Genomic DNA, 11,131 nt, shown 5'->3' on the forward strand with positions numbered 1-11,131 from the left:
ACTCGCACGATGAACTCTCTCTCTCTCTCTCTCTCTCTCTCTCTCGCCATGACCAAGCTATGCGGACGTGCCGTCCCACGTCCCTTGACCATGCCCAAGGCTCGGCCGTTACAGCCGGTGCCGCCTTCGGTGTTACCCTTGAGTAGCTGCAACCGGTGCTCCATGGGCATGTTGCTCGGGTTGCAGTCTGTCATTCCTGCCTGCTCCAGTATAGGTGCTCTGAATAGCGTGATCACGCCCTCACGCTGCTCAACCTCAATCCCCAAGTAATAACTCAGGAGGCCAAGGTCGCTCATGCCGAACAGATGATGCATCTGCTCCTTGAAGCTCTCAATTTTCTTCACATCAGTGCTGGTGATCACCAGATCATCAACGTACACGCCGACTAGCAGGGCACCTGCTTCAGTTGCCCTTCGGTACACGGCGTGCTCCAGGGGGCTCCGCTCGAAGCCCAGCTTGGTGAGCTCGCCGTCGAGCTTGGCGTTCCATGCGCGTGGCGCCTGGCGCAGCCCATAGAGCGCCTTGCGCAGCCTGAGTACATTGTGCTTGTTGTCGGGGTCAACGAAGCCGGGGGGCTGGTGCACGTACACCTCTTCGGCCAGGTCATCGTTTAGAAATGCGGACTTGACGTCCATATGGTGGACTTGCCACCAGAAGAGCGCGACGAGCGCCAGCAGAACGTGCACCATCTGAATGCGCGCCATCGGTTCGAAGACCTCATCAAAGTCCACCCCCTGCCGCTGCACATAGCCCTTTGTGACGAGACTAGATTTATGTTTCATAATGTTACCAGTTGGATCCTTTGTTACCTTGAACACCCATTTTAGGCCAATGGTTATGTGACCAGGCAGGAGCGTGGCGAGCTCCCAGGTGCCATTGCTCCTGATCGCGTCCAATTCATCGTTCATCGCGTGCCTCCAGCGGGGATCTCCTTTTGCATCCTCAACGCCTCCTGGCTCCTCTGCGGCTAGCAAGCAGAGATGGTTCACCTCCACCTGTTCTGCCTCCCAGGCATCGTCCAGCTCCTGCTCGATGTTGGCCATGCGCCTGTACCACAATGCAGCACCGACTGCCACGTAATGTCGTCCTATGTCATGAGACGGCGACGTCGCCCAGTTGTTGGTACGCGGTGCTGGTGTGGCTGGTGTTGTCTGCGGCGGGCTGTCCTGACCCGGTCCTCCGGGCGTGGCGGGCTGCTGCGTCGCGGCCAAATCATGGTCCCCGCAAGTCCGTAGTTCACAGTACACCACCTCAAACATGGCGCACGGCATGGGCGTCGCGTCAGCGCCGCCGCACCAGAACCATCTCCGGTGCTCCTCAAACAACATGTGGCGCGTGACGCACAGCTGCTTCGTCGTTGGGTCGTACACCTAGTAGGCCTTGGCGTTGTCCTGCTAGCTGACGAAGACCATGGGTGTCAAGCGATCGTCCATCTTGTCGATGCCAGGGCCGAGGCCCTTCACATGCGCCACGCAGCTGAACACATGGAGATGATGCACCTAGGGCTTCTGGTTGTGCCACGGCACGTACGGAGTTCGCCCGTCCAGGCGGCGTGTTGGTGCACGGTTCAGCAGATAGACCGCGGTGTGCGCCCCAGAATATTACCGGCACGCCCATTTTCTTCAAGATACAGCGCGCCATTTCCACCACCGTCTGATTGCGGCGATCGACGACGCCGTTTTGCTGTGGTGTGTAGGGGGCGGTGGTGCAGTGCTTGATGCTGTGCTCGTCGCAGTATTGTTGGAACATGGCGGAATTGAACTCGCCACCATGATCGCATCGGAACGCCAGGAGTTTCCTGCCCGGCGTCGCCTCCGCAAGCACCTTGACCCGCTTGAAACGCTTGAACGCCTCATCCTTGGACTTGAGCACCTCGATCCACATGAAAAGGCTATGATCGTCAACCATTAGCAGGAAGTACCTATTGCCGCCCGCCGTGGCTGGCTTGATCGGCCTGCACAGGTCACTATGGACCAGTTCGAGCCAGCACTCATTACGGTACTTGAATGCCTGCGGGAACGGGACGCGGTGCTGCACTGCTGCTTCCCAAGAGCGCATCCGTCGCAGTACTCCTCGACGTGCTCGATCGACAGCACGCCTTCTGCCATGCCATTCTTTGCGAGAGCACGCAACAAGCGGAAGTTGAGATGGCCGTAGCGTCCATGCCACAGCCAGACCTCATCCTGCATGACGGCCAGGAGGCACACGGGCACTCCCATCTTTAGCTTGATGGTGTACAACCTGGTCTTGGAGCGCGTCACACGCGCGAGCAGCGCGTGGTCGCGTTCGAACAGCTCCAGCACGCGGTCTTCGACCACCATCTTGCACCCGAGCTCGTCCAACTGGCCTTGGGTCTTACCTATGTTTGTTCCTGAGATGGATAACTAAAATGCAGCAAGGCGTTTGAAGGGGAAGGGCTTAACATGTCGGTCTACATAATTCTTTGTAAGACAATAGGCTTTGGGGGGAACCGGCACAACCCTCTAGGGGTGGCCTATCACATATATATATAATGAGGTGGTATACAACGTTACAATATACACATGAAAATACAGTCTAACACCCTCCCTCAATCTTAGCCACTTTCTAATGAATCTAGAAGGGTAAGATTGCGCCTGCAAGTCTCAAACTGTGGCAAAGGCAATGGCTTGGTGAAGATGTCAGCAAGTTGATCCTTGGAAGAAATAAACTTGATCTGTAGTTGCTTCTGAGAGACACGTTCACGCACAAAGTGATAGTCAACTTCAATATGTTTTGTTCGGGCATGGAATACCGGATTTGCAGAAAGGTATGTAGCACTGATGTTATCACACCAAAGAACAGGAGGCTGTGATTGGGGTATACTTAACTCCTGAAGCAAGGACTGTACCCAGATAATCTCTGATGTGGCATTGGCCACAGCCTTATACTCAGCCTCAGTACTGCTACGCGAGACAGTAGCCTGTTTCCGAGCACTCCAGGCAATCAGGTTAGAGCCAAAGAAGACAGCATAACCCCCCGTGGATCGCCTGTCATCCGGATTGCCAGCCCAGTCTGCATCAGAATATGCTGAAAGACAACCAGAGTCAGACGGCCGAATATGCAAACCATGAGCCACCGTGAAACGAATATAGCGCAAAATCCGCTTAACAGCAGACCAATGAGTGTCACGGGGTGACTGCAGATACTGGCAGACTCGGTTAACAGCATAGGAAATGTCTGGTCGCGTGATCGTCAAGTACTGGAGCCCACCAACAATACTCCGGTACTCGGTCGCATCAGAAGAAGAAAGAAACACACCATCAACAGCATTGAGCTTATCAGTGGTAGACATGGGTGTAGTCGTCGGTTTGCACTTAAGCATCCCAGCTCGCTGCAACAAATCCAGAGAGTACTTCTTCTGCGTCATAACAAGGCCAGCGGCACGAGAAGTAACCTCCACACCAAGAAAGTAATGAAGCTTCCCAAGGTCCTTGACCGCAAAATCAGCACCAAGTGAGCGAACAAGCACAGTAGCAGCCGACTGAGAGGAGCTGACCAAAATGATATCATCTACATAGACCAACAAGTACATAGTAACCTCAGGCCTTTGAAGAAGAAACAATGAGGAGTCAGCAGTTGATGATGCAAAACCATGAGCACGAAGAGCCATTGCAAGACGAGCATGCCAAGCACGAGGAGCCTGCTTCAGACCATAAATTGCCTTGGAGAGACGACAGAGATGATCAGGGCGATCCGGATCAGAGAAACCCGGAGGCTGGCGCATGTAAACCTCCTCCGCCAAGACACCATGAAGAAAAGCATTTTGAACATCAAGCTGACGAAGAAACCAACCTCGAGTAACAGCCAGAGAGAGAAGAAGTCTGATGGTAGTAGGCTTGACCACTGGACTGAAGGTGTCTTCATAGTCAAGTCCAAAACACTGTCGAAAACCACGAGCAACCAGACGAGCCTTATAGCGCTCAATGGACCCATTAGAATGCCTCTTCAGTTTGAAAACCCATTTGGAATCAATGACATTTACCCGTGATTGTGGAGGAACAAGAATCCATGTTTGATTGCGAAGAAGCGCTTGATACTCCTGCTCCATGGCCTCTCTCCAATGAGGAATGCGCATAGCAGCTTGATACGTGCGTGGCTCAGAGGATGGATCTGCGAGAGCAGCAGACATGCACGCCGCTAACCAAGCAACTGTGCCATCGTGACGTTGCTTAGGCTGAAAAATGCCACTCGGACTGCGCGTATGTGGACGTAGAGCAGCAGCAGGAGCCGGCGGAGGCGAAGGTGACGGAGACGTGACGGTCGCCGGAGATGCAGGAATCACCTCAGGCGAGCTCGGGACAGACGACTCCGAGCTGCATGGCGAAGACTGACCCGACGACAGGGGCTCAGAGGCCATGGGCGAACCGAGGGTGGGCGAGGCCAGCTCCGGTGACACCGGCCCAGACGGCCTTGGCGAGGCGAGAGCAGGCGAGGCCGGCCCTGGTGAGAAGGGCCCAGACACCCTGGGCAAGGCAGGGGCGAGCGAGGCCAGGCCTGGTGATGACTGCCCCGACGCCCTGGGCGAGACGGGGACCGAGGAGGCCGGCCCAGTCGGCGGGGTTGCAGGGCGCGACGATGGCGAAGGCAGCCCAGAAGCCAGAGGCGACCGGGCCAGGACGTCGATCGGCCGTGCATTAGCACAGAAACCGAGGCCATGCCGGGGCGCCATGTGCTCCTCATGCACAACAGAAGGTGCCGAGGATGAAGGCGATGGCGACGAAGAGGAAGATGACGCTTCCAGAATCTCCAAACGAGCCCCACGACCAGTGCCTGCACCATGGTTAGGCAACAATAGAGGAGAATATGCAACATCATCAAATTGGTCAGAAGCAACAGAGGATGAATGCATGACAGGTGGCTCGGTAGTGGACACAGGGAGGTTGGCACGAGAGATGTAGACACGATTAGTGGGAACATGAAGACATTTGTATCCTTTATGAAGAGATCTATAACCAAGAAAAACACACTTCTTGGAACGAAACTCGAGCTTACGCTTGTTATATGGACGGAGATGGGGCCAGCAAGCACACCCAAACACCTTGAGAAAGGTGTAGTCCGGTTGTTCATTAAGGAGAACTTCAATGGGAGTCTTCATATTCAAAACACGAGTGGGAGTACGATTGATGAGAAAACATGCAGTGGTGAAAGCATCACTCCAAAAACGAAACGGAATAGATGCATGGGACAAAAGAGTCAGACCAGCTTCAATAATGTGACGATGCTTACGTTCTACTGAACCATTCTGCTGATGTGTATGTGGACATGCTAAACGGTGAGTGATCCCAAGCGACTGAAAGAAGGAGTTGAGGTTGCGATACTCGCCACCCCAGTCCGACTGAACATGAACAATTTTGTGCTTGAGAAGGCGTTCAACATGTTTTTGAAACTGAACAAAAATGTCAAACACATCAGATTTACGTTTGATAAGATAAAGCCAGGTAAAGCGGCTGTAAGCATCAACAAAACTGATATAATAATTATGACCACTAACAGAAGTCTGAGCAGGACCCCATACATCTGAAAACACAAGTTCTAAAGGATGTTTCACCTCACGACTGGACTCCGAAAAAGGAAGTTGATGACTCTTCCCCTGCTGACAAGCATCACACACTGCTACATATTTATTACTAGACACACTAGGAAGCTCATGACGACGCAAAACATGCCGGACAATAGGTGTGGCCGGGTGACCAAGACGAGCATGCCACTGTGACGGAGATACCCGAACTCCACTGAAGACGCGAGCGACGCCAGGATGCTCCAGACGATAGAGACCTTGGCAGAGCCGCCCACTAAGAAGAATGTCCCTCGTGCCCCGATCCTTAATAAAAAGATCAAAAGGATGAAATTCACAAAGCACATTATTATCACGAGTGAGTTTAGGAACTGAAAGAAGATTACGTGTCACAGATGGAACTCGAAGAACATTGCGAAGTTGAAGACTCCTATTGGCATGTCTAGTGAGAAGTGATGCTTGACCAATATGAGAGATGTGCATACCTGCTCCATTGGCGGTGTGGATCTTGTCGGAGCCATGGTAGGGTTCACGAGTGTGAAGCTTCCCCATCTCACTAGTCAGGTGCTCTGTCGCCCCAGAGTCCATGTACTAGTGGGGATCAATGAAGTAGGACTGAGTGTGTCCCTGTGGCTTCTGCGGCGGCGGATGATCAGCCATGGCGACCTGACGAGCAAAGTTGCGTGTATCCTTCCCGTCATTGCCAAGACCAAGAAAACCCCGCTGGAAGCGCTTGTGACACTTCGAGGCCCAGTGCCCATCGCGACCACAAAGCTGGCACACACGTGGACCGCCAGCCCCTGGTAGCGTCGCAGTAGGAGGAGGGGCCGAGGCGGGTGGTGGTGACTGCCCCGAAGGAGCCCTGGATGAAGCAGAGGAGCGACCACCCTTGGTGGCGGCGTTTGCCGAGAGGGCGCCGTTGCCCCTGGATCGGCGCGTCTCGACTCGTTGCTCAGTAAGCAGGAGGCGTGAAAAGACCTCGTGTGCTGGCATGGGCGTGGAGTTGCCCCTCTCATTGATGATCTCGACTAGGGCGTCATACTCCTCATCAAGACCATTGACGATAAACGAGTTGAACTCGGAGTCGGTGAGGGGCTGTCCAATGGAGGCCAGCGTGTCGGCAAGACTCTTGACTTTGTTGTAGAACTCAGTGGCGGTGGAGTCAAGCTTCTGACACTCCCCAAGTTGGCGACGGAGCCCAGATACACGAGCCTGCGACTGTGCCGCAAACGAGCGCTCAAGAATAGTCCATGCCTCGTGGGACGTCTTGGCGAAGACAACAAGCCCAGCAACGGCCGGAGAGAGCGACCCCTGGATGGAGGAGAGGTTCGCCTGATCCTGCCCTGTCCAGACACGGTGAGCCGGATTATAGACCGGACCATGCACGCTGTCAACCAGCGCAGGAGGGCAAGGGAGAGAGCCGTCGACATAGCCAAGCAGGTAGTGACTCCCAAGAAGCGGAAGAACCTGTGCGCGCCAGAAGATGTAATTGTCCGACGACAACTTGATGGTGATGAGATGGCCGAAGTGAAACGGCGGCGGCGGCTGCGATCCCATCGAGGAGACTGGCTGAGGTGAGAACACCGTGGAGACAGTCGGAGGGGCAGCCGGCGCGGTGACAGAGGGCGCGATGGCCGCGGTTGACGCCGCGAAGCCTGCCAGCGCGACGTCCTCCGCCACCAGCGGCGCAGTGGCCGAGGGCGCGACAGCCGCGGTTGACGGGGCGGCGGTGGTGTGGGCCACAAGCGCCTGCCCGGGCGAAGTAGCAGCCGGCGGGAGCGCGAAGAGGGAGCCGACGCTCCGTGTCCCGATCGGCGCCTGAAGGGAGGCGGCATCCAGCGGCCTCGAGAGAAGTGCCGCGAGGGAGGCCGGCAGAAAACCGGTGGCGGTGGAGCCGGACGCAGCGGCGGACGTCATAGCAGTCGGGCGACGGCGGCGGCGGGCGCGGCGGCGGCGGCGGTTTAGGGTTTTTAGGCGGAAGCGGACGTAACCTAGCGTGATACCATGTAAGACAATAGGCTTTGGGGGGAACCGGCACAACCCTCTAGGGGTGGCCTATCACACATATATATAATGAGGTGGTATACAACGTTACAATATACACATGTAAATACAGTCTAACATTCTTATTGAGGGGATCAAATATTTGCTAGATTCAGAGAAGGTTCAAGGTGCAGTCGGCACAATAATCGGCGAATCAAGCGGCGCATGTCTTACATAATCCGGGTTCCAGCAATAAATTGCGGAAATCATCGTTGCATGTATCACCGGAGTTATTATCGGACATTGTAATAGACGAACCTGATGACTAAATAAAACCCCAAAATCCCAAATTTTTTTTACCTTTTTTGCATTTGGTTCCCAGGTTTGTGACATCACTTCCACCAAGGAAGTCTTTTGTTGATTTCCTATAGTTTTTCTTTACTAACCCTAGGCGGCTAGGGAGACTCTTCCCTCCTATCTTCAATGGTGAGCCCGTGGATTCGCCTCCACTCTACCAGATTTTATGTACGTTTTTTTTGCTTTATGAGTCTAAGTTCTACCTATGTGATCTCAATCAAACTAACTAACTGATATCTCGAGCTGGCCCATGGCTGGTTTCTCGGTCCAAACCTATTGCAAGTTGGAACTGGCTCGCGGCTACGCAAAGCCTGCTTACAAAATAATATCTCGAGCTCGATTTCATTAATGTAGCTTCTCTTAATCTTCACTTCTTCAGTAAATTTTTATTTTGGTAATATTCAGTCATTAATCACTTAACCTTTTATGTCCAATCCAATTTCCTTCGGTGGAACTCCGGCTCCGACTCTCAAGATTCTCATGATCAGTTGATGGCGGCTTGCTTCGCTTTTTGCCCACACGTACGCGTCAGATGGAAGCCATGGCAATGCGAAATGGGTTGCACCCAGCTGATTCTACGGTTCCCAAATGGTGCAGGCGGAGCCAAAACTCTTTGGAGGTCACTAATTAATTTCTACGCAGACTGTTTTGTTACATATACTGTTTTTGTTTTTGCGGGAAAGTTCAGTACTTTTGGCTGGTGAAAGTTGAAACAAATAATGATGTGGCTGATGACCTATTTAGCTTTTTATTTTCGAAATAGAGATGAGTTCTTGGCTCAATGAACACCCCTGAATTGCTATTCGGTGAAATTCCATCCGATGTAATTATCTATTCAATTTAATAAAACTAGCATCACCATTAGAATCGGCCTTCTTACTGAATTCCGAGCTGTTTGCCTACTGCATACTGTTGTCCTGGCACTTAACAAAGACAACAGAATACCGAGTGGGCCTATCATGAGAACGTACTTCCTCCGTTTTAGAATAGGGGGCTGCTATGTGTCGGCCGGCAGATATTTTTAAAAGATCCGCCGCCTCGCGAGCGGTCAGATCTGAGAAAATCAAGCGCCTAAACGGGTTTTTCTTCTTTGCAACAAAGCTCTTGTTGCGGAAACATATGTAACAGAAATTGTGTTGGAGATATTTTTGCAACATAAGTTGTGTTGCAGTTTTTTTTTGCAACATATATAGGCCGTTGCAGAATTTTTCTAACTTCATTTTCTTTTGGAAGCAGAGGCATTGTTGCAAAAAAAATTGCAAATGAGGTGATGTTTCATAATTTTTTTATCTTTATCTTCACCTCTATATGGTGTTACGGAAGAAAGTTTTGCAACATGACTGCTGTTGCAGAAATCTTTCTTGCAACGTATTGGATGTTGTAAGACAAAACATCACCTCGTTCGCCACGAGCCTGTTGGACGGTGGTGAAGGAGGAGCAGCGCCGCCCTTTCCCTCCATGGCACCGCCGCCGGCGAGTGTCGCACCTCCTACAAGGTCGCCTCACTGGCGAGATGGCGCACCGCGCACGGCCAGCTGTCATGGTGGAGGCGGGCGATAACGGCGACGACTGTGCGAGACCCCGGCTGCAACGACAGACCGCGATGGCGACAAGTTGCAGATTTTATTTTTGTAACAGAGCATCAAGGTCACCCAGCGCCATGGAGCCGGAGGAGTCACAGATGCCATGGTGGATTGGTGTTGGAGGATGAGAGTTGGGGCAGTGTTGGATCTGCTCGAATGAAGCCTCCTGTTAAGATAAGGCCGAGAAGAAGTAGCAATGTCTGTGGCCCACTGCCACGTGTTGTTCGTGGGAGGCGGCGGATAAAACCACGAGGTCGGCCGGACGAAAGGAATCACTTCCCTTTAGAATAACTGAAGTTACAGAATTATCCTAGGTCAAATTTCATTAAGTTTGGCCAATTCTATATAAACATATGTCAACATCTACGAAACAAAGTTTACTTTATTAGATTCATTACCGGATGAATTTTCATTATATATATTAGACAGCATATATCTTTCCAGATATTTCAGTAGAGTTGGTCAAACTCTAAAATGTTTGACTTAGGAAAATCATCTTTGCCGAGTACTACATTCATGGTGGCACAGTAACTACTAAGAAATTACAGTACTATATATTCACTTAAAAAATTACATTATTTACATTCAGTACAAGAAAATACTTCATAGTAACCACTAAGCTCAATTGTCAGGATTCACCCCGCCCAAACATAGAAGTTTTATACAAACAACCTATGGAATTAAGAGAAATTTAATTCTCAGACGATTGTTTCTGCGAGTCAACTTCATGGCCAATATACCCCCAAAAAGTAAAAACTTCACGGCCAATATATGTCAAAGGGTATGAACATCCGTTGGCTAACCCGGCCGCGATACATCAGCTTCTCCATGTCCCCTGACTCAAGATCCGCGGCGTACAAGTTCATGTAGTTGTCCCTGATGACCAACGTGCCACCCTTTTCTCCCAAAAAGGTCAAGTGCATCCTTTCTGCTTGAATCTGATTTGGAGGTTTTAGCTCAATGACTCGACTACGGAGCCATCCTAGAGGACCACCATCCTCGCTCCTTGGGCCATCTTGCCGCGTATATATTGCTATCTCGAATCTTTGCGAATTATTACCTGGCCTTTCCATGAAAATCAGTGATAATGCCCCATCAGCAGCAACACTAAGATGTGGCTCGTCGTATTGATAAGAACTGTATTGGACCGGACTTACAATCTTTGTTAGAGAGACATGACATGTCTCAACATGCACATCAATAGTACGCAAGCTAGAGGCCCACGGACGATCAAAATTCGACCCAACGAGCCAGTGCGCGTTGCCGTGGCATATAACGGCGTTAGGATGCATGAGGGGCGGGCAAAAGCCAGTCTTTGTAGGGTCCGGAACCATTTCTGTAGGCTTATTCCACTTCCACCTCGCCTCGTGGTAGGAGAAAGTGTGGAGGTAGTATGGCTGGCCACATCTAAGGCTGCAGATGTCTAGAACTTTGAACAAAGCTGAGTAGCCAGGCGACGAAGTTTGCTGCTCGCCGATCGAGGAGGAGTCTGCGCTGGTAAAGATGGCATAGCCACTGTTGCGATACGTCCAACGGCACACTAGCGGGGGGAGAACATCGCATGTGCCGGCAAGCAGATTACACACAGCGAGGTGAAGCCAGGCACCAGAGGAGGGGAGGCGGACGAGGAGGAGGCCGTGGCGCGCGGCGAGGGGCGTCGCGCGTTTGAGAA

Source organism: Triticum dicoccoides, chromosome 7A (genome assembly GCF_002162155.2).
Source record: "Triticum dicoccoides isolate Atlit2015 ecotype Zavitan chromosome 7A, WEW_v2.0, whole genome shotgun sequence".
Lineage (NCBI taxonomy): Eukaryota > Viridiplantae > Streptophyta > Magnoliopsida > Poales > Poaceae > Triticum > Triticum dicoccoides.